Source organism: Protopterus annectens, chromosome 6.part0 (assembly GCF_019279795.1).
Source record: "Protopterus annectens isolate FY-2018-M chromosome 6.part0, PAN1.0, whole genome shotgun sequence".
Lineage (NCBI taxonomy): Eukaryota > Metazoa > Chordata > Ceratodontiformes > Protopteridae > Protopterus > Protopterus annectens.
The window spans coordinates 1,072,308,034-1,072,335,038 of NC_056737.1; the positions used below are offsets into that span (position 1 = coordinate 1,072,308,034).

At 40.8% G+C, this 27,005-nt stretch overlaps 1 protein-coding gene across 3 annotated transcripts in view; it reads left to right on the forward strand.

Moving 5' to 3' along the window:
• TDP1 (tyrosyl-DNA phosphodiesterase 1) overlaps positions 1-27,005 on the forward strand; it is a 2,057,997-nt gene that overhangs the window by 812,521 nt on the left and 1,218,471 nt on the right. The gene's annotated exons all lie outside the window — the stretch shown is intronic.

Sequence of the window (27,005 nt, forward strand, 5' to 3'; positions counted from 1 at the left end):
TTTATTTTCCACTGGTGGGGTTCTTCCACTAGAATCTGGCCTCCTACATTGGGGTCTCTTGACCGGTTAAGGCAAGAAAAACTGATGTAATGGCATTGGCTGCCTTACTTTATACTACTGACGACTTGACATTAGTCCTCAAGTGACAGCAATTGACGCAGAAATACTAAGTCTCTGGTATTCGGGCCGGCCGAGGGATACACTCGTACATCTACATTTATGGTAAGTGTACACAACTGTACTTACTCTTTCTGTTTCCTCTTCAGAAAAGGATGTGCATCTCATAACACTATTGAAGTACATCCTTTGGCTATTAATATAATGACTTGAAATTACTGCACTCTGATTAGTTTCTTCTGTGCTGCAGTCTGCTGTCCACAGTGAGGTCAATGACTGCTGATTGTATTGATGTAGTTAAACTTCATTAACATAACCAAATTGCAATGCATTATTCTGAGCCATTGAAACCAATTTCAGACAGCATAGAAAAGATGTAGTGGTATTAGTCAATTACATTTCCACATAAGGTTTGGCATTTGTCACAAATTTGTATGCAGTTTTCAGGCAAGTGTGCTGCACTGAAAGGGTTTCACACCTAAAATACGTTTTAATGTTACTGATTTTGAGACAAAATTATGCCTTAAACAACTTCTGACATTGGATGCTTTATTTTTAATTTTTCCCTTTATTCTTACTTTACCCTTATTTCAGCTTAAGGATAATTCTGTGAAGATCAAACGTTTCATTAAGGAGGATATGATTTGCTGATACTGATGTCATGACCAGCATTTCTAGACTGGTACTGTATGGAATGATTGCTTGTCATTTACATCACGTTTCTTTGCAGAAGTGGGGGATGCTGAATGATGTTCTAAACTTCTTTAATTGTGAGAAGATAAAAATGTGAGTTAGCTGGGATGCAGGTTGCCAGTCTTTTATGTTTAACAGTGATTCTGGCCATGTGCAGGCCATTGTTTGATCTACTGCTTGTAGTGAGCAGGTCTAGCATGTACAGCCGGTGTGTGTTAGGTGTCATAATACAGAGATAATTTTGTCACTGTTTGACAGCTTCACCGCTATAAATGCACTCTGCTTCTGGTTGTTAGTTCAGAGATGCAGGTTCATAAAGAAACTGACATGGGAGTGTCTGTACCAGAGAGTAAGTATCTGTAATGCAGTTTCATTGTTTGGTTAGAGTTTCATTTCATGCACCATGCTGCAGGGTTCATTAGTTTACAGAATTCTTTTTTTCCCCTTTCCACAGTAACAGTGGTGGAGGCAACTTGGAAGGAAGAGGAACAACTGAATAAAAACAACAAAAATGATTATATGTCTCTCTTGAAGACGGTGTCATTATGTAAATTATATAAACTGAGTCATCATGGTTTATTTTGATATATTTAAAGGAGTACTTTACAGCTGGGACTGTCCATCGTCATCTGTACTAATGTTTATCTGGCAGCATAGGTGTGTGTGTGTGTGTATATATATATATATATATATATATATATATATATATGTAAAATGTGTGTGTATATTTGGTTATCGAATCACAAAATATTGAATATAAAAGAAAATGAAACAAAGTTGTTCAAAAATTAACTATTTGGACAAAAGAAAATTTTAATTTTTGGGGGGGTGGGGACAAGCACCTCTATAGTCCTTCACCCCCTGCTGCTTATATTGTGAGATGGCAGCACAGTGAGGAAAGGGCAAATTCCCAGTCACCCCTGTAGTGCGATCTCACACACAAGACGACGATCAATTTGCAAAGTTTTGATATTTGATCACTTTTGCTGGTGGTCTGTCCATTTAAACAAGTGAAATGTTTGAACAGCCATATGACAGTATTACCTTACCAGCCTCTTGGGTCCCCATTACTGGGTAAGCTGTTTTGCTTGTAGGTTTTCATAATGATATCTGTCCAGTGTTACTGTTATCCCAGCATTTACCCACAATCCCGTTCAAAGATGTAGCATAGATGGAATACTTGGATTATCTTACCCATTTTAGCTCACTCTGTCTTGCAAATGCCAGCAGGCTGGTACTTCTGAGTACAAGTCTGTTGGAATTCGTCTGATAGAGGGTGGACTGAAGCAGCCACAGCTTTAAAGGGGATTGCGGGCAAGGTTAAGCAGTTGTAATTTTGCCAGCCCAATTCCTCATTAAGAAAATTCTGTAAGGAACAAATGAAGTGAAACTGCCTGCAGTGCCCTGAGGTCTGTGCAAATCCCTGAGGGAAGGAAGTTTGCTATTTATTTATGATTTATTTAACGTTAAAACAATTAACAGTAGTTCAGCGGCATAATAATACTTTAAATAACCGTAGACCAGTGTCACAGATGCAGACTAAACTTATGCCAAGATGAAAGCTATGAACAATCATATTAAAGATCTCCTGAAGGTAAACATAATAGTTGAGCGGCAGGCAGCATATGCCAATAAATAAATCACTTACATTTACTGTATGCTAGACCTACTTTATAAAAGTAGACAGAATTGTGCTCATAGTGAATGCCTCTCTCCCTTCCCGGATATTTCAATTCATCTGTACAGTCACAACAAACAAGAAGATCTGAAAAAAGTTAAATGAGCCATCTCCCTTTATGAAATTTGTCTGGGCTAGCTGGCATCTGCTGCTAATTCCAGTGCCACATCCTTCTGCATCATCTGACTTTCTGTACATTTAACTCAGTCAAAGGGAACTTCATTGTTTTCTATATTTGACTTCCTTCGTCAGCACTAACATTACACCAGGCAGTATTTTTTACTTTGTGTTGTAACTGGTCACCCATTTCCACCCATCTCTTAGAAATATGGAAAGCAAAAACAACTTCTTTTGTAACAGACCCCGCCCCCACCTGCTGAAGACGTCCATCCAATAGAAGTGGCTGCAGCAATCTACAAGCCCTCCAGATATGTCTCTAATCTTACTTTAACGCATCCCCCATACACACACCCAGATATATGTGCCTCCAGCAGAACAGCAGCAACCTTTGGAAGATGTAGGTTAACCTGGATGATTTGAAAAAATGCTACAAGCATTGCCAGGTAAAAAACAAAAAGTTAACTTCAGAGTAGATGAAACAATCTTCAGAAGGGCCAGTGCCCAGTCTCGCTGCTTTTCACTCAGCATATCCATGAATTGCATTTTCAGTCTCTCACGAGATGTTTTGGGGCGTGTCTTGAGCTCCCTCACCAGTAATTTATATAAGCTAAAATTTCTAGCTTCTTGCCATGATCATGCCTCGTGTCTGTAAGGTAAACACCTTAACCATGATGCCATTCTGGAATTCCAGAAGCATCCAGATACATCTACAAAAGCATTGCATCTCCCTCCTTGGAAATGTGTAGAGGTTTGCTCAGGGATATAATTTATCATCTGAACATATATAGACCATGGTATCTGTAAAATTCACATGCACACACAAATGTCAAGTTAAAGACAAACAGTAAAATGCACAAGAGTTTTGAATACACACACACACACACACACGCATACACACACATTTATATACATTACTGGTTCTTTCGACTGAATCTCATTTCACTAAATTACTGTGGACTGAACAAAACTGATAATCTCATTTGATTGAATCATCATTATCTAAAATTATAAGGTCTGCAGAGTGTTGGTGTTTTGTTTTATGTTTGAATGGAAGCAGTGGCTGACTTGTTTTTCTTTTCTCCACTGTTGTGTGACTGTACAATTAGTATATTTAAGTAAAGGGAGTCTGTGGGGCAAATAGGTTCATACTAGGCTGTCTGCCCTGGGGCAATTATAAGCCTAGCCCGATTCTGTATGGCTTACGCCACCCCTTGATTTGAGTATACTGTGCCCTTTTTAAGGTTTAGTTTACTGTGCCTCTGTCTAATAGTGACACGGGAGTAATCCCTGGGACAAACCTACGATCCCCCATCCACTTATCGAGATTCTTCTTGAAGAGATTCAGTGAGGTGCTTTGCCTCACATGAACTGGAATTCTATTCCAGAGCGAAGGGAGCCTCTGGGTTATGAACCTGTCCCTCCAGCAAGTTCTATTTATTTCTGTGCTGAGGTTCAAGTCCCTCGAGTGTGTGGCTCTAAGGGATTTAGATTTACTGAGGTGGAGCATGTCCATTAATTCTGGATTTGACATAGCTTTGTATGTCAGGCATAGATCGCCTCGAAGTAGGCGGTATGCAACTGAGTAGAGCTGGAGTTTTTTTAACCGAGCAGCATATGGCATCTGTTTGAGACCCTTGATCCTCTTGGTGAGATACTTTTGGGGTCTTTCTAATTGCTGCAGGTGTCGGGTAAGGTACATCCCAAAAGGGGCATTGTATTCTATGATGGGCCTGATGAGGGATGAATAAAGGGGCACGATTACCTCTCTTGATCTAGATGTGAAACCCTTCATGATGAGGTGGACTATGTAGAAGGTCTTTCTAACCACTTTGGCAATGTGGTTTTCAAAGGAGAGATTGCTATCAACTTGGGTCCCCAGGTCCCTAATAACTTTCTCTGTATTTAATGGGTTTCCGCCTATGTGGCAATTTGTGGGCACATTGTTTTTGCCAAAGGGTATGACTATACATTTTTTGGCATTTAGCTTTAAACCATGGCGCTGGCACCAGTTATCTGTCTCTGAGACCTTTTTGAAGGATGTTTGTGTCAGCTGGAGAGTTGATTATGGCGCCCAGTTTGCAGTCGTCTGCGAACTTGGTGAGCCATAGTCCTCCCACATTTGCCTGTACCTCGGAAAAGTATATACCGAACAAGAGTGGTCCCAGGACAGAACCCTGTGGGACGCCACTTGTGACCGGTTTCGAGTCTGACATGGCTCCAGCAACTCTCACTCTGTGGGTTCTGTCTTTGAGCCAGTTTGCGACCCATCTTGTGACATAGGGGTTTATATTTAAGCTGGATAGCTTATCTATGATGCCCGAGTGGGGTATTGTGTCAAATGCCTTTGCAAGGTCCAGATAGGCTGTGTGGACTACCTTCCCTTCATCTATGGCTTTGGTGACTGTTTCAAAGAAGTCAACCAGGTTCAAAAGGCAGGATCTGCCCTTGACAAAGCCGAACTGGGTAGGATCTAGTGTCTGTAAGTCCCCAGTGTCTTTGTTTATGAGCTCCATAGCCTTGCAGACTAAGCTAGTCAGGCTTATGGGGCGATAGTTTCCAGGGTCCGTAGAGGCTCCACCTTTGTGGAGTGGGACCACTGTTGCTGTACGCCATTCTGTGGGCACATATCCTGTAGTGAGGCTGAGATTGTATAGCCGTTTTATTTGAGGGATTAGTTCCTCTTGTAGTTCATGTAGGACGCAACCTGGGATGCCATCTGGTCCCATGGAAGCAGTGTTTTTTGCTTTGGAGAGGGCAGCCTTCACCTGAGCATCTGAGATGTTTGGGAGGCAGCCCTCTGCTGGGATAGATACTTGCTCTTTTGGGGGGGGGGTGGAGAAGTTTGCACTGAACCTGTCTGCCAGGATATTGGCGATGTCTGTGGGTTCAGTGTATTTTTGTCGTTTAGAATCAACTCAGAACAAGTCTGGGAGTTGCATCCCAGGTTTCTAACATAACTGAAAAAGCCTTATGATTGTCTTTGGTGTCCTGTGCAATTTTTCTCTCGAAGCTGGCCTTGGAGGATTTTATGAGGGATCGTAATTTTTTGCTAGTACTGATCAGAGATGCCTTCCCTATTAGGGATTTTGCTCTATCATGTAGTAGCTTCCTCCTTCTGTTGTACAGTTTATTTATGGCAGGGGTCCACCAGACTGGACGCCTGCCTTTGGATGATTGGGTCTTGGTTTTGTTTGGGATAGCATGATCCATGCATTCCTGGAGATGTCCGTAGAATGCATTTATGTAGGATTCTGCAGTTTGGGCTGTAGTTTCCACTGGCCCTGGGGCCTTGAAGGATTCCACTTCGGTTTTGAGAAGTGAGAAGTTCACTTTTGAGAAGTTTTTCACTGTGGTTTTCTGGGCTGGGGGTGGGGTCGGGATGTGGACATCCAGTGAAATTAATTTATGGTCTGATCTTACCAAATACCTCCCAAGTCGTCACCTTCTGTCTTTTGACAAAAATCTGCTTGACATCTGTATGCCTAACAAAACTGCATTCAAAGTCTGTATTCACACTCTGTAGCAAAAGTCTGGAATATGATCCCTGCACCAGTCAGGGCAATACATAACATTCATTTATCTAAGCTGCAACTAAAATAATGCCTCTCTGACTCCCGGCTTTGCATTTGTTGCTCTCATGGTTAAAACTTTAGCTCCTTCTCCTATACATCCTATCGCTACTTTTCCTTGATTTCATTTTTCTTACTTGTAATTTTTCTTTTACTCATTTCTCCTGCCTGCCGTATCTACCCCAATTATTACCTCTAACAGTACCATCCCCTCTCCTCTTCCTTATCCACCATTTGAATTTTTCCACTTTGACATTTGTTTTATGAGTGAGTAGTGAGCTATCATAGGTAGGTACTAGGCCGTAGGGCCTATATAAGCCTAGACAAATGGTAGTCTGGCTTTTGCCACCCAAGAAAATTATTTTCATGTGCCCCTGTCAAGCAGAGCCACAGAAGTGATCCCCAGGATGAATTTCCTATTTCCCATCCAGTCATCAAGATTTTTCTTGAAGAGTGCTAATGAGGAGCTTTGTTTGATATAGATAGGTAGTTTGTTCCAGAGTATGGGAAGTCTCTGGGACAGGAATCTATCCCTCCAGCATGTTCTGTTTATTGTGGTGACAAGGTTTAGGTCCCTAGAGCATGTAGCTCGGAGGGATTGGGATTTCTTTACGTGGAGCATGTTCAACAGCTGTGGTTTTGACATAGCTTTGTATGTTAGGCAGAGATCACCTCTGAGTAGGTGATATGCGACAGAGTAAAGTTGGAGTTTTTTGAGACTGTCTGTGTAGGGCATCTGTTTGAGGCCGGTAATACTCTTTGTGAGGTATTTCTGTGGCCTTTCCAGTTGTAGATGTCTTGTGAGGTACATACCAAAAGGGACATTGTACTCTATAATGCGTCTAATGAGTGATGAGCAGAGGGGAACGATTACCTCTTTTTTTCTTGGATGAGAAACGTTTTGTAATGAGGTGTGCCATGTAGAAGGATTTCCTGACTACTGTGGCGATGTGATTATCAAAGGAGAGACTACTTAAAACCGATCCATCTTTTCTTCCAAAGGTCGTATCTGAGACTAACATTAATCAGTCCCTTGAATTGCCAGTGTTCTTCCCTAATTTTTCAAACAAAGGAGAATACTGCTTACATCTGTTGGATGTCCACAGACAATTGCGTTTTTACCTCAAAAGAACTAAACATTTCAGGAAGTCAGACCAGTTATTTCTTTCCTTTCCAAGTACTTCCATGGGTAAATCAGTGTCTAAGGTTATGTTATCCAGATGGTTAAGAGCTTACATTGTCTTTGTCTACAACAGGAAAAATCTCAAATTGGCAGCTCCAATTAGAGCTCACTCCACAAGAGCTGTAGTCACATCTGCTATTTTCCACTCCCAAGCTTCCATGAACGACATTTGTGCAGCAGCAACATGGGCTTCTCCTCATACTTTTATCACTCATTGCATAGTGGATCTGGTCTACATGGGAAGAGTGTTATTTGGTTCTATGGTGCTCAGAAATATCCTTCCATAAGGCCTCCCAAGATTCAAGGTAGCTGGGGACTCTGTCCTGTCTGTTAAGGATAAATGAAGATTGACAAAATCAGATAAAGAAGTTATGTACTCACCATAACTTTCCATCTATTTTGTCGATCTTCATGTATCCTTGACACCCCATGCTCCTTCCTCCTCCTTCAGACTCCTTGAGGACCTGACCATAGTCATGGCTCTTTGCTTTCTCATGTATGACCTTGGTCATAGTCTCTTCAGTGTCTCTTCAGTGGTTATACTATTACCTTTACCTAATTAACTGTAGCTGCAAACTCGATCTGAGGTAATTAAGAGAGAGGCATTCTGAGTAGGATTTTTTTTTTCTCACGCAAGCTGTTTTAACAACCGAGCCAGTTCTGAGACTCGAACAAATTGTCTGCATAGCTTGTAATATTTCACAGTATTATTTAAAAAAAAAAAATAGAGGATTAAATGTATTTATCTTCAGAAAAAACATAAAGGTATTTGCATTATTTGAGGCAAAAGATGCCTGTCATAGCTGTCAACTGTAATTGTAAATAATATTCATTATCAAAAACAAAAAAGTTACTATATAAACAAAAATATATTAAAGGTATCATTTGTTGTAGAAGAATCTCCGCAGCTCTACATAACAGTTGCCAACCCATCCTTATGTTTAATATTGGTATACAGCTCTCTACATATAACATAACCTAGTAGTAATCTCCCTTCCGTTTTACTTCCAATAATTTTTTTCATTAACTCCATCGAATCTCTAATCTATGAAGTAACTTCTGTACATAAGCCTATCGAATCGAATTAAAAGAAAATCCTACTTGTTCCAAAAAGCTGCCATCTCATAGACCGTGTAGATCTACCATTGGGATTAAAATAATCCTGGTGTATTTTAGGAAGACAATAAAAAGTTGTGATTCTGACATGAATAACTACAAACCTATTTTTCTAGCTATCAGGTAAAACAATTTATCCATTTTATTTAGTAACTCATAACATTTCTCAAAGGCCTTGTATTGAGTTCTAGTTGTTTTGTTATATAGTTTATAATAACCTTACACCCCACATTCCTCCATCACCCCACTATAGCTCAGCCTTTTCATCCTCCCTCCAACCAAACCCCACTAAATAAACACCTCTTTATCTATTCCCTAAATATTCAAAGCCTCACTAACAAAATTGCTGAGTTGCATTCCTGGATTGCCCAAACCACCCCTCACATCCTAGCCTTATCCGAAACTTGGCTAAAGCCCCACATAACTAACAAATAAATACTTCCACCCAGCTATAATATCTACAGCTCTGACAGAATTTCAAAAAAGGGTGGAGACGTTGCCATCTTATACTGTAATAGCCTTAACATTTCTCCTATAACCATCCCTACTCCAGAATTCCACCCAGCTGAACTTATCATCCTAAACTGTCATTTAAACCCTCACAAGAAATTTGTCATTGCCTCCATATATATCCCCCCAGGAAAAAATATACCAACCCTGGAATCTATCCTGTCCTGGTTTTCACACAATATACCATACAAAACCCTCATCCTAGGCTTATGTTAACATTGACTAGACGAAACTTACTAATGATTCTACACAACTTAGCATCAACCTACACAGTTTCCACCAACTGATAACATCCCCCACTCCCCTGCACACTACCTCTTTTACCAACTCTACCATAGACTGGATCCTCTTCTAGCCTTCACCACAATCCAACTACCTTACCAAACTCATGAAGTGACCATCCGCTTACTTCCATCCTGTGACACTCAACCCAAGTATGTAAACCACACTCTTATAGGGACTGTCGCAATCTCTACAACTTTAATACCACCCAATTCAATTCAGTTTTCACTAGGATTGACTGGTCTATCCCCAAACAGATCCCTCTCAGTGAAGCAGTGCTTAAATTTAATGACATTTTCCTAGATGCCCTTAACTCCCTTGCCCCTACCAGGAGAATTAAAATCAAATGTAATTTTGCTCCCTGGCTTTCTAAGGAAACTAGACCCCTCATGCATAAATGTGGTAGTACTTGGAAAGCCTGGGCTAAGACCAAAGAACCTCCTCTGTTACAAAAGTACAAAGAGCTTTGTAACCTTGTCAAAAACCATGTCAACAGCAACAAAAAATCCTATTTTAACTCTCCACAGATTAACAGCAAAACCAACCCACGGAAATTCTGGACTACCGTAAATAAACTTCTCAGTCCTTGATGCCCTTCCAATCCCTCCACTTTCACAAATAACACTCCTCTACAAACTGCTACCCTTCTCAATAGACACTTCATAGACACTGTCTAGAAACTTACACCCTCTAACTCCAACACAAATACCCCCTCTACATCTCCCAACCCTCACAACTATAACCTTTTCACCTTTCAACCTGTTCTACCTCTTGTATTAAATCACTCCTACTGAAGCTTAAACCCCGCTCTCCCTCCTCAGGGAATCTCCCACCCACTTTCCTCAAACTAGCCGCTGAATCCATAGCCTACCCAGTATCCCTGTTAATCACTAGATCTTTTCAGGAAGCAACAGTGCCAGACATTTGGAAATCCTTCTTCACCATCCCCCTTCATAAAGTGAGAAACTCCACTAATCCATCTAATTTCCGACCTATTGCCTTCCACTCTCCTCTCTCCAAAACACTCGAAAAATGCATACATACACAGCTCCTAAACTATCTTCTCCAGCAGAAACTTCTCACACAGCATGGCTTCCACCCCAACCACAGCACTGCTACAGCTCTCCTATCATTTACGCATACTGTAGCTGAGGCCTGTGATAACCACCTTGTATCCTGTCTCTTTCTTGACCTCTTCAAAGCCTTCGACATTGTCTCTCATTGTTATCTAAACTTGCTAATCTCAGCCTATATGCTTCCAGCCTAGCCTTTTTCTCTAGCTACCTGTCTCATAGACAACAATCTGTTTGGCTCTCCTCCTGCTCACCTTACCTTCCAGTGACTGCAGGGGTGCCCCAAGGCTCCATCCTGGGTCCCTTCCTGTTTAACATCTTTACTAATGAACTTCGTACTTCCTGCAAACAATCTACTCTGATTCAATAAGCTGACAACTCAACTTTTATCTGCAGTTCCAGCAATATTGCTGACCTTCACACTCTTACCCAAGACACTTTTCTGTCTGTTGAAAAGTGGCTGTCTGATGATCTACTCATCCTAACTCCCCCCAATAAACAAACTCCTGCTCTTCCTTCCTCGTTCTGTCTCTCACCTTAAATATACCTTTATCATTACATTCTCCGACAATAACAATACTACTATACAATCTGACTACCACACTAAGCTTCTAGGTGCCATCATTGACAATGAACTTAAATTTAACTTACATATCCTTCAAGACATAAAAAAAAAATCACTAAAAATTGGGCTTGCAACTGAAAATTCTTGACTTCTAGTGCTAGGGTGTCCCTGGCACAGGCTCTTCTTCTCCCCTCCCTTCTCTATGCTGCCTCAGTCCTAACTAACATTCAGTCCACTACCCTGGCCAAACTCCAGCAAACATGCCACAAGATAGCAAGATTTGTCACAAACTCCCCTTATAACTCACACCATTGCCTTGCACTCAACTGTCTACAATGGCTAGAACATCCACAACAACTCCTATCACAATTTCAAATCACTCACTGCATATTACACAAACCATCCTCCTGCCCTGCTCTCTCCTCCTCAGTTTCAGCCTGTACCCCCAACAGCACACTCTGCACCTCAAACCAAAAGCTAGACACTTAACAACCAAGGAAAACTATCGCTAAACTACTGTACAAATCCTCCATATCCCAAGCTTGGAATAAACTTCCAACACACATACGCTCCATTACCCACCCTGTACACTTCAAGAAAGAACTCAGACTTCACTTAGCACCAAAACTTGTACATGTCATGACCATACCTAACTCCACTACAATCTCATACCCTTATCTTTTTCCATTTTCTTTCCCTCATGCCTTAGCATCTTAATCTACCTCCTGCCACCCCTTACACCTTGTACATGCATTCTCATCTCTCACATCTCACAATTATACTTCACATCAAACTTTGATAAATTGCTCTGACAGTATTATTTCACTTAGAATGTATCACAAAAAAATATATTGTTTCTACATTTTGTGATATGATTTACCTTACTTATTTTGTTCTTATCCTACACAGTGTATTTATATGTATTTGTACTGTGTACATAGTGAATTTCTATGTAATTGTATTGCAACCTACACTTTTATGTATCATTAACTGAATCGTTATGTAATGCAAACTGAATTTCTATGTATTGTAAACTATTTGTAACTGGAGCTTTTCTCCTCTGGTCTCCACTGAAAATGGGTCTCTGGCCAAGCTGGACTAACCCGGTTAACAAATGTCAAATAAATAAAATAATAAGTAATTATGTAGATGTTTCCTACACATTTCATAATAAAAATCACAATTAATTAAAATGATGTTACTAGTATCGGAAGGTTTTACTACTGTACTGTGATCATGTTATACTAATTTTATTTCTTGCCATTGTTCCTTTGTTAAGTCATATTTCACATTTTTTATTAAAATCATTACAACTATGTAATATGCTAGAATGAACCACATCGTAAAATTTGCAAATTGCTGTACTATTAGAAATAGGCATGAAATCACTTTAAACTTGGGGTACAAAAGCAGTTACATTCCTAATTTCTTATTCACTCTTCAGATTGATTATATAGTTAAGGTGCTTGAATGGCAAAATGTTATTAACCTGATCTTTTTGAAGATTTAAAATTAGGAAGAATCTGGGATCGTCCTGTCATAGTACTCACGATCCCCCCCAGTGTCTTCACCATCTGCACTTAAAAAATGAAAGAGTAAATAAAAAAAATATGCCTCAGCCTAAGGCTTGTGACTCCGCAGTAGCCTTAGCTTTGGGTAGGCTATCAGACCACTCACCTTTTGTGCTCTCCAGGTCCATGGGGTTGTTATAGTAGTACTAGTGTGTGTGACATGAGTGTCAGACCTATCCTGCTGGGCTGTAGTATTGCCTTCTGCAGGTATGGGAGAACAAAACCCTTTAGGTGCAGTGCAAGTCAGCAGAGGATAATCTTTTGCCAGTATTGCCCCCCCCCCCCGATTCTCTCACTAACGTAGTGTATGCCAAAAAGAAACAGGGTCTATATTATATTATATTATTGTAAGCTTACAAAAGCGATTGATTAATTGACCCCATGTAAGCGATAGCTTACAATGTCGAAACCTCATAACAGCGATTTTTTTTTTCCAAGGGTAAAAAAAAATCGCTCTTCCAAAAAAAAAAAAAAAAAAAAAAAAAATTTAAAACATAAAGTAGGGGCTTGCACCCTCACCCATAACGTGGGGGCTGTGCCCACACCCCTACTTAAATATGCCAACTCCGAGATTGCACTACAGTGCCGAAAATGGCAAAGTAATGGAAGCAGCCAAGCAAATTCTTTCCCAGGGAAACAATTTGCTTAAAAGCAGGTAACACGAAAGGCAACAACTGTAGAACAGAATACCAGGACCAACATGAACAACCAGGAATATTTAATAATAAAACATCCACCGACTAACCGCTTTCACCTAAAAAGGCATCATCAGAGTCGGTTAGTACTCGGCAAATAACATATATATATAACAATTAAGACATAGTAATTAATGACATCACATTTAAATGCACCAATGAGCCAAAACACTGCTTCAACCTATTTAAAAAGACAATACCTACTTTATAAAAATAAAAATAAAAATAAATGCAAAAACAAAACCACTAGAAAATGAGCAACAAACATTCTACACTTAATTTACCCCATGATCCTAAACCAAATATTCATTATAATAGTTAAAAACATGTAAATGTATGTATCATCTTATGAACTTTAAATAAATAACATTGTGAACAATGCAATACATGCAACATAATGCAATTTCCCATTTAATTATATACAACTTGCTTTTTGTTTTAAGACTGGTTTGATAGATATATAATCATTAATGCCAGGAAACCTCGTGGCATTGAGCCTCACCTGCCATTCAACTTCTAATAGGGCCACCTTGTTACCTACATCACCCCCTTGATCTTCATAGATTCTATCTATAACAAAAAACAAGAATTTTTTGAATACCTTACATTGACAACTGTGTAAAAACAGGGCATTATGTAGATCTTTATTTTTTATGCTACGTATATGCTCACTTATTCGATCACGCAGTCTACGTGTGGTCATCCCCACGTAGAATGCGTCACATGTGATACATGAAGCTACATAAACTAAATTCTTTGTGTTACAATTACACGAGCCTGGGCAGGCTATTGTGCGGTCAAATCCTTTTATAACTAAATGTGTACCCTCACTGATGAACCTACAATGTCTACAATTACCACACTTGGACATTTTGGATTTCCTAACTCTAGGTAGTTTCTCCATAATTGTTTTTAAATTTTCACCTTTACTAAACACAATCCTAGGTGTTTTCCCAATAATATCCTTAGTAGCATTATCCAAACAATAGTTCCAAACTTCCCGTACTGATGCTGCAATTACAGTGGCTTTCTCATTATATTTGAGAATGAGACATGACTTCTCCTTCCCCATACTTTTGTCAATATTTTCCAAATTCATATTACTCATCACACATGCATTACTTCTCAATATAGGCGAAAAAACAGTATTCCTTTTCCTGACTACTTCCTTTTTCACCTTCAATAATAGTTTAAGTGGATACCCCCTATCCATTAACATACCTACAAGCTTATACATTTCCTGTTTGAATAGGGTTTCATCACTAATTAGCCTAGATAGCCGTACCATTTGTCCTTTTGCCACCCCTCTTTTTTGATAATAGGGGTGGCAACTGGAATAATGTAAAAGGGAATTGGAATAACTGTCTTTCCTATATAATGTACTAGCCAACCCTTCCCCATCCTTGAAAATAGTCAAATCCAGATAATTCACTTTGTCAACACTACATGCATAGGTAAATTTCAAAAAACTTGTGGAAGAGTTTAGATATTCAACAAACTCATTAACACTACTCTCGTCCCCATCCCACAAGATAAGTAAATCATCAAGAAACCTGTTGTAGAGCACTACTTTCACCCAAAATCTTGATTGGAAAGTACAAGCTCTCTCCCATGCCAATAGTACAAGGTTTGCAAAAACTGGCGCACAACGTGCACCCATGGCTACTCCAGAACACTGCTGATACATTTCACCTTCAAATTTGATGAAGTTGTTTTTCAAAATAGTTTCCATCAAATCACATGTGAGGTTGATCTTACTTTTATCAAAACTTGGACTAAGCAATAAACTTTCACAAAACATTTCCATACCTTCACTATGTGGAATGACCGAAAACAAATTAACAACATCAATTGTTAAAAAACAAAAAGTCCTGTTACACTTGCCTATAGCCTTCAGCCTCTCCAGACAGTGCCACGAGTCCTTGATGATATGAACTACATCACTAGTAGTAGTTTTACAAACTTCATCAACAAAGGCTGCAAGGGGCTCAGTCTTGGAGCCCCTAGCTGATACTATTGGCCTGAATTGTAGCCGTTCTAACCCCTTGTGCACCTTCGGTATACCAAAGATGCTTGGGGTAACAGGATGTTTAACTGAAAGAAAATCAAATTCCGATTCTGTTATCTCACCTTGAAATAGAGCATCTAACAAATACAAGTCAATTCTTCTGTAGGCCACATTCATTTCATTGACCGATACCCTTGTATATGTACTATAGTCTTCGAGCAAACCCATCATGGATGTAGAATAATCAATTTGATTCATCAAAACCATTCCCCCACCTTTATCTGGTCTCATACATCTAATACTATTCGATGATTTAAGTTCTTTAAGGACCCCCCTCTCCACAGGGGTAAGGTTATCAGAACTAGTATCCTTCCTATTACATATTCTTCTAACCTCAAACTCCATAAGTCTTTCCAAAACTGAAATTTCATTGTTACTAGGTGGTATGAATGTACTTTTCCTTCTTACGTTAGAACCATGGTTGTTACAATTCAATGAAGATATGTCCTTTTTATCATAAAAATGCATCTCCAGGTTTAATCTCTTCATAAACAGTTTAATGTTAATCAAAACCTGGGATACGTCTAGTCTAAAACTGGGTACAAAACTAGTTCCTTTAGTAAACAATTGAAAGTGCACATCCCCTACTACCATGTCAATGTAATTGTAAATAAAAAAAACCCTGCTGTTTAATAATTTTACACTCAGCACATAAACCTGTCGAACTGACACTTGTGCAACCAACAATATCTTCGTGTTCATTACAAATATTGTCACTAATACAAAAAAGTGATACTTGTTCATGTAAATTACTTGCAACATCAAAATTGTCCACACTGCAATCATTGAGTTCAACTAAAGGGTTGTTGTTATTACAAATAACAGCATCCTGTAATGCCGTGCATTCATTACAAAGAGCACCCCCCCCCCATTATTAACACACATTAAAATGTCAGCAGGCTTTGGCTCAACACGTACAATATTACAACAATTGTTTAAATTAATAGAAGTTACTAAAGTCTCCTTAATTGGTAGCCTCTTTGGCTGCCCTCCATGAATCTGTCCACCCTCATGGGTCTCTGATCTTTGTTCCTCAGTCTCTCGGACCTGCGAGGTCCCGGTACCTGCTCCAAAAAAACTTCCTCTTCAAAAACAATATCCTGCAATCCAGTTTTAGCCATCTCAGATGCACTTGCATTGCCAGAAACCAATCTCACCTGCCCCCCCTCCCCTTGAAAAAATTGGTTACCAACACAGTTGTGTTGCAATTTGTTACCTGGGGGGTAAGCAGTGTGATTTTGATAATCAATTCTGCCCCTTGTTAACTTTTTTTGTTTCAAGGCCTTATTTTTAGTCACAAATGCTTCCAAGTTCCTAAGAACCCTTTGAAATTTTGCCTCATATTGAAAGAATATCAAGTCAGAAGTGATACTATCATGTAATTTACAAATGTCATTCCGCAATGCTGCTAATCTAACCCCATTGTTCTTAATAATAATATCTAACATTTCTAACCCTGTTTTATCGAACAGGGTTATCAGGTCAGAGAAGGCTCCGCTACCTTCCTCAATGCCCATCGGTAACTTCCACAACCGGAGCCCGTTAGGCACTTGTTTTAGTGCCTTAGATTGCTCCAGAAACAAATTGTCAAGTTGCAGTGCCCTATACTTGACACAAAGCTCATCATACCTTGTAATCTGCTCTTCCAAACCACAAAAACTCGCCGACTGCAAGTCTGAGTGAAAAAAAACACTGTCATCAACAGAAAATACCGGTGCCTCCAACCATGACTGCAAATCATGTCCTCGCCTTCCACTCGGCGCTTCACCCGACAGTGCACGTCTGGCAGGTCGACCCCGATTGGTTGAAGTGGCACTAGCACCACAAGACTCCCTCCGATTGGTCACAGGAACAGGCACACCAGAATCCGGAACTCCCCGAGCAGCCGAAACACCGGACAAACAAAAACCCGTTGTTTCCTTCGATTTGGAAACAACATCAGCAAAAGAATCTGAAATATTACAATTTTGCCCTGGTGGAATAGAATCGGCCGTGTTAACAGGGGAATGAAGAGTGAATAGTTCTACTTGCGTGTCAGTAGGACTGACACTCGCCGTATCTCCATCCTTACCGCTATCTTTCTCATAGGTCTTTAAAAGCTTGTGAACAGCTAGAGACAGTTCCTTCAAAGCATTCTCCATGGTCCTCGTTGAGTCCCAAAATCCTGAAAACAGTGTCGCCACACACAAGAAGAAACAAACAGGATAAGCAACCCCACAAAAGGGCACAGCAGTAAAATCAGGTAACACGAAAGGCAACAACTGTAGAACAGAATACCAGGACCAACAATGAACAACCAGGAATATTTAATAATAAAACATCCACCGACTAAGCGCTTTCACCTAAAAAGGCATCATCAGAGTCGGTTAGTACTCGGCAAATAACATATATATATATAACAATTAAGACATAGTAATTAATGACATCACATTTAAATGCACCAATGAGCCAAAACACTGCTTCAACCTATTTAAAAAGACAATACCTACTTTATAAAAATAAAAATAAATGCAAAAACAAAACCACTAGAAAATGAGCAACAAACATTCTACACTTAATTTACCCCATGATCCTAAACCAAATATTCATTATAATAGTTAAAAACATGTAAATGTATGTATCATCTTATGAACTTTAAATAAATAACATTGTGAACAATGCAATACATGCAACATAATGCAATTTCCCATTTAATTATATACAACTTGCTTTTTGTTTTAAGACTGGTTTGATAGATATATAATCATTAATGCCAGGAAACCTCGTGGCATTGAGCCTCACCTGCCATTCAACTTCTAATAGGGCCACCTTGTTACCTACATCATGTACCCCCAACAGCACACTCTGCACCTCAAACCAAAAGCTAGACACTTACCAACCAAGGAAAACTATCGCTAAACTACTGTACAAATCCTCCGTATCCCAAGCTTGGAATGAACTTCCAACACACATACGCTCCATTACCCACCCTGTACACTTCAAGAAAGAACTCAGACTTCACTTAGCACCAAAACTTGTACATGTCATGACCATACCTAACTCCACTACAATCTCATACCCTTATCTTTTTCCATTTTCTTTCCCTCATGCCTTAGCATCTTAATCTACCTCCTGCCACCCCTTCCACCTTGTACATGCATTCTCATCTCTCACATCTCACAATTATACTTCACATCAAACTTTGATAAATTGCTCTGACAGTATTATTTCACTTAGAATGTATCACAAAAAAATATATTGTTTCTACGTTTTGTGATATGATTTACCTTACTTATTTTGTTCTTATCCTACACAGTGTATTTATGTGTATTTGTACTGTGTACATAGTGAATTTCTATGTAATTGTATTGCAACCTACACTTTTATGTATCATTAACTGAATCGTTATGTAATGCAAACTGAATTTCTATGTATTGTAAACTATTTGTAACTGGAGCTTTTCTCCTCGGGTCTCCACTGAAAATGGGTCTCTGGCCCAGCTGGACTAACCCGGTTAACAAATGTCAAATAAATAAAATAATAAGTAATTATGTAGATGTTTCCTACACATTTCATAATAAAAATCACAATTAATTAAAATGATGTTACTAGCATCGGAAGGTTTTACTACTGTACTGTGATCATGTTATACTAATTTTATTTCTTGCCATTGTTCCTTTGTTAAGTCATATTTCACATTTTTTATTAAAATCATTACAACTATGTAATATGCTAGAATGAACCACATCGTAAAATTTGCAAATTGCTGTACTATTAGAAATAGGCATGAAATCACTTTAAACTTGGGGTACAAAAGCAGTTACATTCCTAATTTCTTATTCACTCTTCAGATTGATTATATAGTTAAGGTGCTTGAATGGCAAAATATTATTAACCTGATCTTTTTGAAGATTTAAAATTAGGAAGAATCTGGGATCGTCCTGTCATAGTACTCACGATCCCCCCCAATGTCTTCACCATCTGCACTTAAAAAATGAAAGAGTAAATAAAAAAAATATGCCTCAGCCTAAGGCTTGTGACTCCGCAGTAGCCTTAGCTTTGGGTAGGCTATCAGACCACTCACCTTTTGTGCTCTCCAGGTCCATGGGGTGGTTATAGTAGTACTAGTGTGTGACATGAGTGTCAGACCTATCCTGCTGGGCTGTAGTATTGCCTTCTGCAGGTATGGGAGAACAAAACCCTTTAGGTGCAGTGCAAGTCAGCAGAGGATAATCTTTTGCCAGTATTGCCCCCCCCCCCCCGATTCTCTCACTAACGTAGTGTATGCCAAAAAGAAACAGGGTCTATATTATATTATATTATTGTAAGCTTACAAAAGCGATTGATTAATTGACCCCATGTAAGCGATAGCTTACAATGTCGAAACCTCATAACAGCGATTTTTTTTTTCCAAGGGTAAAAAAAAATCGCTCTTCCAAAAAAAAAAAAACAAAAAAAAATTTAAAATATAAAGTAGGGGGCTTCGCACCCCTCACCCGCCAACGTGGGGGGCTGTGCCCCCCACACCCCCTACTTAAATATGCCAACTCCGAGATTGCACTACAGTGCCGAAAATGGCAAAGTAATGGAAGCAGCCAAGCGAATTCTTTCCCAGGGAAACAATTTGCTTAAAAGCCACTTCACTATTTTGCCTTTTCGTTGTTTTACGTTTGATCAAGACACATTCGACAAAATGCGTCTGCGATCACTTAATAGGAACCCAAGAAGCAGAAGTCCTAACACGTGATGGGACATGAGTCTTTGAGTGGGTTTTCACCAGAGATGATGATAATGGCTAGCTTCATTGTTCAGTTACTTGAGGGCTGCAGACCTGGGTCATGTTAGACGCTGGAATTACTACCATGGCTCAGCCTACTAACAATCCTCCTTTTGAAGGAGATTCTGTGCCTGAGGACTCTGACCTGTGTGAGTTGGATCAGTCAGATTCCTCTAACTAACAGGTAATGGTACTCAAAACAGTTTTTCTTTTTTCCCCAAATGTCAGCTAGATTTCGATATGTATTCAGCTGGGATCTATCTCCAACTGCCCCCAAGATTAATAGGATTTATGATATGTTGGAGGATGAGGCCCCAGGACATTGAGACCTTTCCTCCATTAATCCCAACACTGAAGGATGTCTTCAAGAAAACATTTAGTGCCCCACTTTTTATTGAGACTGTATGCTTGGCCTTGCCTGATCTCCAAGCCCATTTGATTGTGAACCCTGCTTCAATATCTCCACAACTTTTGCTAATAAGAAGACCATGTCTTCTTCTAACCCAGTGCCTCATAATAAACTAGGGAAGTAGCTAGAATTTCATTGAAAGAAGCTGTCACAGTCCAGCACAGTAGTTTCAAAGCATTGAATTACCAGTGTTTTATTTGGAAAATTATGTTGAGATAAAGTACAGTTTAGATGCATTTGTTATCTCATTCCATGCATAGCAAAAGAGTGGGTGTGAGGACATGCTTTAAAAAGTGCCCTGCAGGGGCTGATACTGTTTCTAGAAAAGCAGGATCATCAGTGGTGATTAAGAGGTATGCAAAATTTGCACCCCCTGAATTTTTCTGATGAGCTAAGAAATGAGATTTTGAATGCTCCTCTTCCGTCTTATTGCGTGTTTGTACAGCATCAATCCAGATCCTTAAACACTGGAATTACAGAGGTAAATTGATGCAAGGAATGTCAAAAATCATCCCTATTCCCAAGTTCTTCTCCTTTAAGCAAGATAACGTTTGGTGGCTTAACAAACAGAAGTTCCTGGCTAACAAGAACCATGGCAATAAAAGGAAATGGCAGGATGATGACATCACCAAACCAAGCAAGAAAGCTTCCTTTCCTTAAAAGGGTTCCTCACCTCCCAACTTAGGACTATGCTGTGGCACAGCACCTGCCTTTATCAAGTTCACCATTGGGTGCCACTTCTCTCAGGTTAGCTCTTAACAAGGCAGCCTGGCCATCATTGGTTTCTGACAAATGGGTGCTAATCATTGTTGGCATGACAATGGAAAGACCACCCATGTGTTCAATTATGGGGGTTCCCCCTCATCCAACTGACCGACCTTTGTTATTCCCTCCTGTTCTCCAGCAAGTGCTGGATTCAGGGGGTCATAGAACCAGTCCCTCCATTGGAAGGAAAGAGACGTTTCTACTCCAGAATTTTCTTGCTTCCCAGAAAAGAGCAATCATAAAGTCTGGTGTTGGAGCTTTCTTTTCTGAATACTCACCCTACAGACAATGCTTCCTTTGATGCCAGAAAGCTGCTTCATGGTTACCCCGGATTTGAAGGATGCCTCTCATCATATCCCTATTACTTCAGAATCTATCTGAGATTTGTTGTGTCTGGTTTGCACTGTCCATTTTGTATTGCCCTTTGGGCTATCCGCTACACCAAAAGTGTTCATCAAATGCCTTGCTCACGTAATGGCCCACTGTTGGTGTCTGAACATTTGCATGTTTTCATACTTGGACGATTTGATGATCAGTGCAGAGTCCACATCCAGGTGTTTGGAATCATTAGCGAAGGCGTTGACCTTACCGTACCAGCTAGGGTTCAAGTTGAACCTCTGAAAGTTGTGCTTAACAACCTCACAAAGACTTGTCTTTCCTGATGCTTGATCAACTCCAACAAATGAATGGTCTTTCTGCCTGAAGGCAAGGTCCTGTCATACCAGCCAGTTTTTCTGGAATTCTTCAGGAGAGTAATGGTGCCTAGGCGAGAAAATTCCTAAAAATTCTTGGACTGATGAAGTCCATGATTCTCCCGTCACTGGCTCATCTTCACATGAGAAAAATTCAGTGGTATGTCTGCAGTTGTTGGATCTACCATGACCATTTCCCAGAATTCCAGTTGCTCGTACTGCCCTTCATCAGACGAGAGTTACAGACGTAGAGAGATCAGTTGAGTATCAACCCAGGGCTTCCTTTCTCCCTTCTGGTGCCAGTATAGTCTGTTCAAGGAGGTCAGTCTGACTTTGCCTGGCGAGCTACGTCATTGGGGATGCAAGTGTAAGCTACTTGGGGGCCCAAGGACGCATGGAAGCAGATCACTATAAAGAAGATGTTGGCACTGATTCATGCCTTGAAAGTCCTTCTCCACCTTTGGAGTCCAGGCCCTCTTTTAGTGGTTACAGACAACACCGCAGTAATATTGTACTTAAACAAGGGGGTACAAGGTCTTATCTTCTGAGCAAGTTGGTAGTGATAGCCTGGGAGCGGACTTCAGTACTCTTGACTCTTCAGGCATGTACATACCATTAGAGTAGAAAATCATGGCAGATAGAGTAGGTTGATCCTTGTTAGACCCACATGAGTGGAAGCTCAAGCAGTGGTGTGCCAGGATCTAAACCAGATGTGGTGAAGGCCTCAAATAGATCTGTTCACCTCCTTTCAAAACAGAAAGTTGGAGAAATTCCATTTCAGACATTTTTGTAGCCATGCTTGGAGCATTCCTCTATACATTTGTACACTTTCTCCTTATTCAGAAGATACTTCTGAAAGTTCAAAGAGAAATTCCCCAAGTCATTATGGTGACCCCCTGTTTGCACAGGCAGTCTTGGTTTTCCCTGTTAATGGTATTGGCCAAGAGCAATTACCACAGGCTGTCTTTTATGCTAGATCTGCTCATACAGTCTCTGGCATGACTGGTGCACCCTGATTTAGAGAAATGTCAACTGACATTCTGGTTGATTCAGTCCTGACACTGTTTAGGGACTTGTTTCATGAGGAATGTGTTAAAGGAGTCTAGAAATTGTATTAATAGAAAATCTTACGTTTGTAAATGAGTGAGGTTTTCAAATGGGTGCCTAAATGGAAGTGAAGGGTCCTTTGAGGTCAACAATTGGCTTAAGTATTGGTGTCATTCAAAGGGGATCCAATGCCTGTCAGCCTGGGATGACATGCTCGACAAGCCACGATGCTTCGCTAGGGATGGCTTGCACCTGTCACCCCTGGGCTTTCAGATATTGGCAAAGGCTCTTGCTACCCCCATAGTGCCTTTTTTAGGCAAGGCTCAAAAGACAAACCCACCTGCATAGGTATCACAAGGGATAAGAAACTGAGTAATGCTACTCAACGCCAGAAGTCTAAACCTCAAGATGCACGCACTCGAAACTCTCCTTAGCATGGAGAACATCGATATCTGTGCAGTAACAGAAACCTGGTTCAGGGCTCCCGAGAGCACCCCAGCACTACCAGGTTATACCTCATACCATGCTTTTCGGCCCCAAAACTTGGACCGAACCACAAAAAGAGGGGGCGTATCAATATTCGTCAAAGATACCCACACCTCCAGGTTGGTGGCACAGCACGAAGCATCAGAGACTATCCATGTGCAAGTAACAGTGGGTAAAACTGCGTTCCAGTTTATAGTCTGCTACAGACCACCCTCCCAAACCCAGGAACCCCACTCGGCCTTCCTGAGAACACTGGAAAATATGAAGGTCTCTCCAAACACCATTATATTGGGCGACTTCAACTACCCAAACATAGACTGGGAGCATTACTCTAGCTCCAACACCCTAGCCCAAAGATTCCTAGAATTTATAAATTCAAATGCTATGGAACAACTTGTTACCATGCCCACAAATGGGGAAAACATACTGGACCTGATCATCACCAACATGGGGGACTCTATGCTCCAGACCAGAAGTGTTTTCCTCACTGGTAAGATCAGACCATAAACGAATCTCACTGGATATTCACATCCCGACCCCACCCCCTGCCCAGAAAACCACAGTGAAAAACTTTTCTAAAGCAAATTTCACACTCCTCAAAACCGAGGTGGAATCCTTCAAAGCCCCCGGGCCTGTGGAAAATACGGCCCAGACCGCAGAATCCTTTATAAATGCATTCTATGAATACCTTCAGGAATGCATGGATCATGCAATCCCAAATAAAACCAAGACCCAATCCTCCAAAGGCAGACGTCCTGTCTGGTGGACCCCAGCCATAAACAAACTGTACAATAGAAGGAGGAAGCTACTACATGATAGAGCAAAATCCCAAAAAGGGAAGGCATCTCTGATCAGTATTAGCAAAAAACTACGGGCACTCATAAAATAGTCTAAGGCCAGCTTCAAGAGAAAAATTGCACAGGACACTAAGGATAATCACAAGGCTTTCTTTAGTTATGTTAGGAACCTGGGTGGGAATTCCCAGATATGCTCAGAATTAGTCTAAAATGACAAAAAATACACTGAACCCACAGACATTGCCAACATCCTAGCTGACAGGTTCAGCGTAAACTTCTCCCCCCCTCCCCACCAAAAGGGCAAATATTTATCCCAGCAGAGTGCTGCCCCCCTGACATCTCAGATGCCCAGGTAAGAGACGCCCTCTCCAAAGCAAAAAACACAGCATCAATGGGACCAGACGGTGTCCTGGGCTGCGTCCTACATGAACACCAAGAAGAGCTAAACCCAAACATAAAACTACTGTTCAATCTCAGCCTTACTACAGGATATGTACCCAAAGAATGGCGTACAGCAACAGTGGTCCCTCTCCACAAAGGTGGTGCCTCAACGGATCCTGGAAACTATCGCCCCATAAGCCTGACTAGTTTGGTCTGCAAAGCTATGGAAAGGATCATCATGGACCTCATAAATAAAGATATTGGGGACCTACAGACACTGGGTCCTACCCAGTTCGGCTTTGTTAAGGGCAGATCCTGCCTCTTAAACCTGGTCGATTTCTTTGAAACAGTCACCAAGGCCATTGACGAGGGGAAGGTGGTCCACACAGCCTACCTGGACCTCGCAAAAGCCTTCAATACAATACCCCACTCAGACATTATAGATAAGCTCACCAGCTTAAATATAAACCCCCATGTCACTAGATGGGTTGCAAACTGGCTCAAGGACAGAACCCACATGGTTAGAATTGCTGGAGCCATGTCAGACTCCAAACCAGTTACAAGTGACGTCCCACAAGGCTCAGTCCTGGGACCTTTCTTGTTCGGTATATATTTCTCGGCGGTACAGGCCAACACGGTAGGACTGTGGCTGACCAAGTTCGCAGATGACTGCAAACTGGGTGCCGTAATCGACACTCCAGCTGACACTAGCATCCTCCAAAAGTGCCTCATAGAAACAGACAATTGGTGCCAGAACCATGGCCTCAAGCTAAACACCAAAAAGTGTATAGTCATCCCCTTTGGCAAAAACAAAGTGCCCACAAATTACCACATAGGTGGTAATCCATTAAGTACAGAAGAAGTAATTAGGGACCTGGGGACACAAGTTGATAGCAATCTCTCATTTGACAACCACGTGGCCAAAGTGGTTAGAAAAACATTTTATATAGCCCACCTAATCATGAAGGGATTCACATCTAGATCAGGGGAGGTCATCATGCCTCTTTACTAATCCGTCATCAGGCCCATAATTGAGTACAATGCCCCTTTTGGGATGTACCTTACCAGACACCTGCAGCAACTGGAAAGACCCCAAAAGTACCTCACCAAGAGGATCAAAGGGCTCAAACAGATGCCATATGCTGCCCGGTTAAAGAAACTCCAGCTCTACTCAGTGGCATACCGCCTGCTCAGAGGCAATCTGTGCCTGACGTATAAAGCCATGTCCAACCTGGAATTAATGGACATGCTGCAGCTCAGAAAATCCAAATCCCATCGAGCTACGCGCTCGAGAGACTTGAACCTCAGCACTGAAATAAATAGGCCATGCTGGAGGGACAGATTCATAACCCAGAGGCTCCCTTCACTCTGGAATAAAATCCCAATCCCAGTCCAGGTTAGGCAGAGTCCCTCATTGACTCTCTTCAAGAGGAATCTTGATGAGTGGATGGGAGATCGTAGGTTTACCCTGGGTATCACTTCTGTGTCACTGTTAGACAGAGGCACAGTATACCAACCTCGAAAAAGGGCATAGCACAATTAATTTAAAATGGGTGGCGAAAGCCAAACACACTCTGGCTAGGCTTATAAATTCCCTAGGGCAGATAGCCTAGTATGAACCTATGAATATCCCTCTGGTCTTGAAATAGATGTGCGAGCTCTTTCAACATGGCTTATTGTATATGTCCATTAAGATGCAATAGGCAGCCATCTCTGCTTCTCTGCCACTGGATCCTCCACTATCATCTTCTCTTTTCGTAAAGCATTTCATGAAAGGAGTATTGTATAAGAGACCCCTGGCAAGTGAATTCCTCCTTTGTGGGACCTTAATTACATTCTTAAAAAAATTGTCCTTGGTATCTTTTAAATTGGCAACTCAGGCTGATCTCCAAGTTCTTAATGTGGAAAACTATTTTGCTTATTGCTCTGACATCTGTAAGGTGAGTTTCTGAGCTGTAGGCTCTCACTGTGGGGCAACATTACCTGATATTCCATAGAGATAGGATTGTGTTATGCACTAATCCATCTTTCATGTTTAAAATGGTTTCAGAGTTCATTCTCAATCATTTATTAATTCCCCAGTGTTCTTTAGAGAACCGAAGAATAAAGGCGAAGAGGGTACTTCATACCTTGGCTATGCATAGGCAGCTCTGGTAGTACCTTTGGTGGAACAAAGCCCTTTATAGGTTCATAGCTTTGTAGTAGGCTAATGACCCTCAGGGTCTTTATATGTCTAGCTGTGCAATCCAGCCCAGTTTTGTCACCAAGTACCTTGGACGCCTATATGGTGGGATATGTTAATAAGGAGGTAGCTAAGGGTTTATGTTGGGGGTGTATGTTTTCTGGGGATTAATTTACTTACTCTCAACCTCTAATCCATCAGATGCATTGGGGCCAGACCAGGGGCAAATTTACGATTTCTCATCTAATGA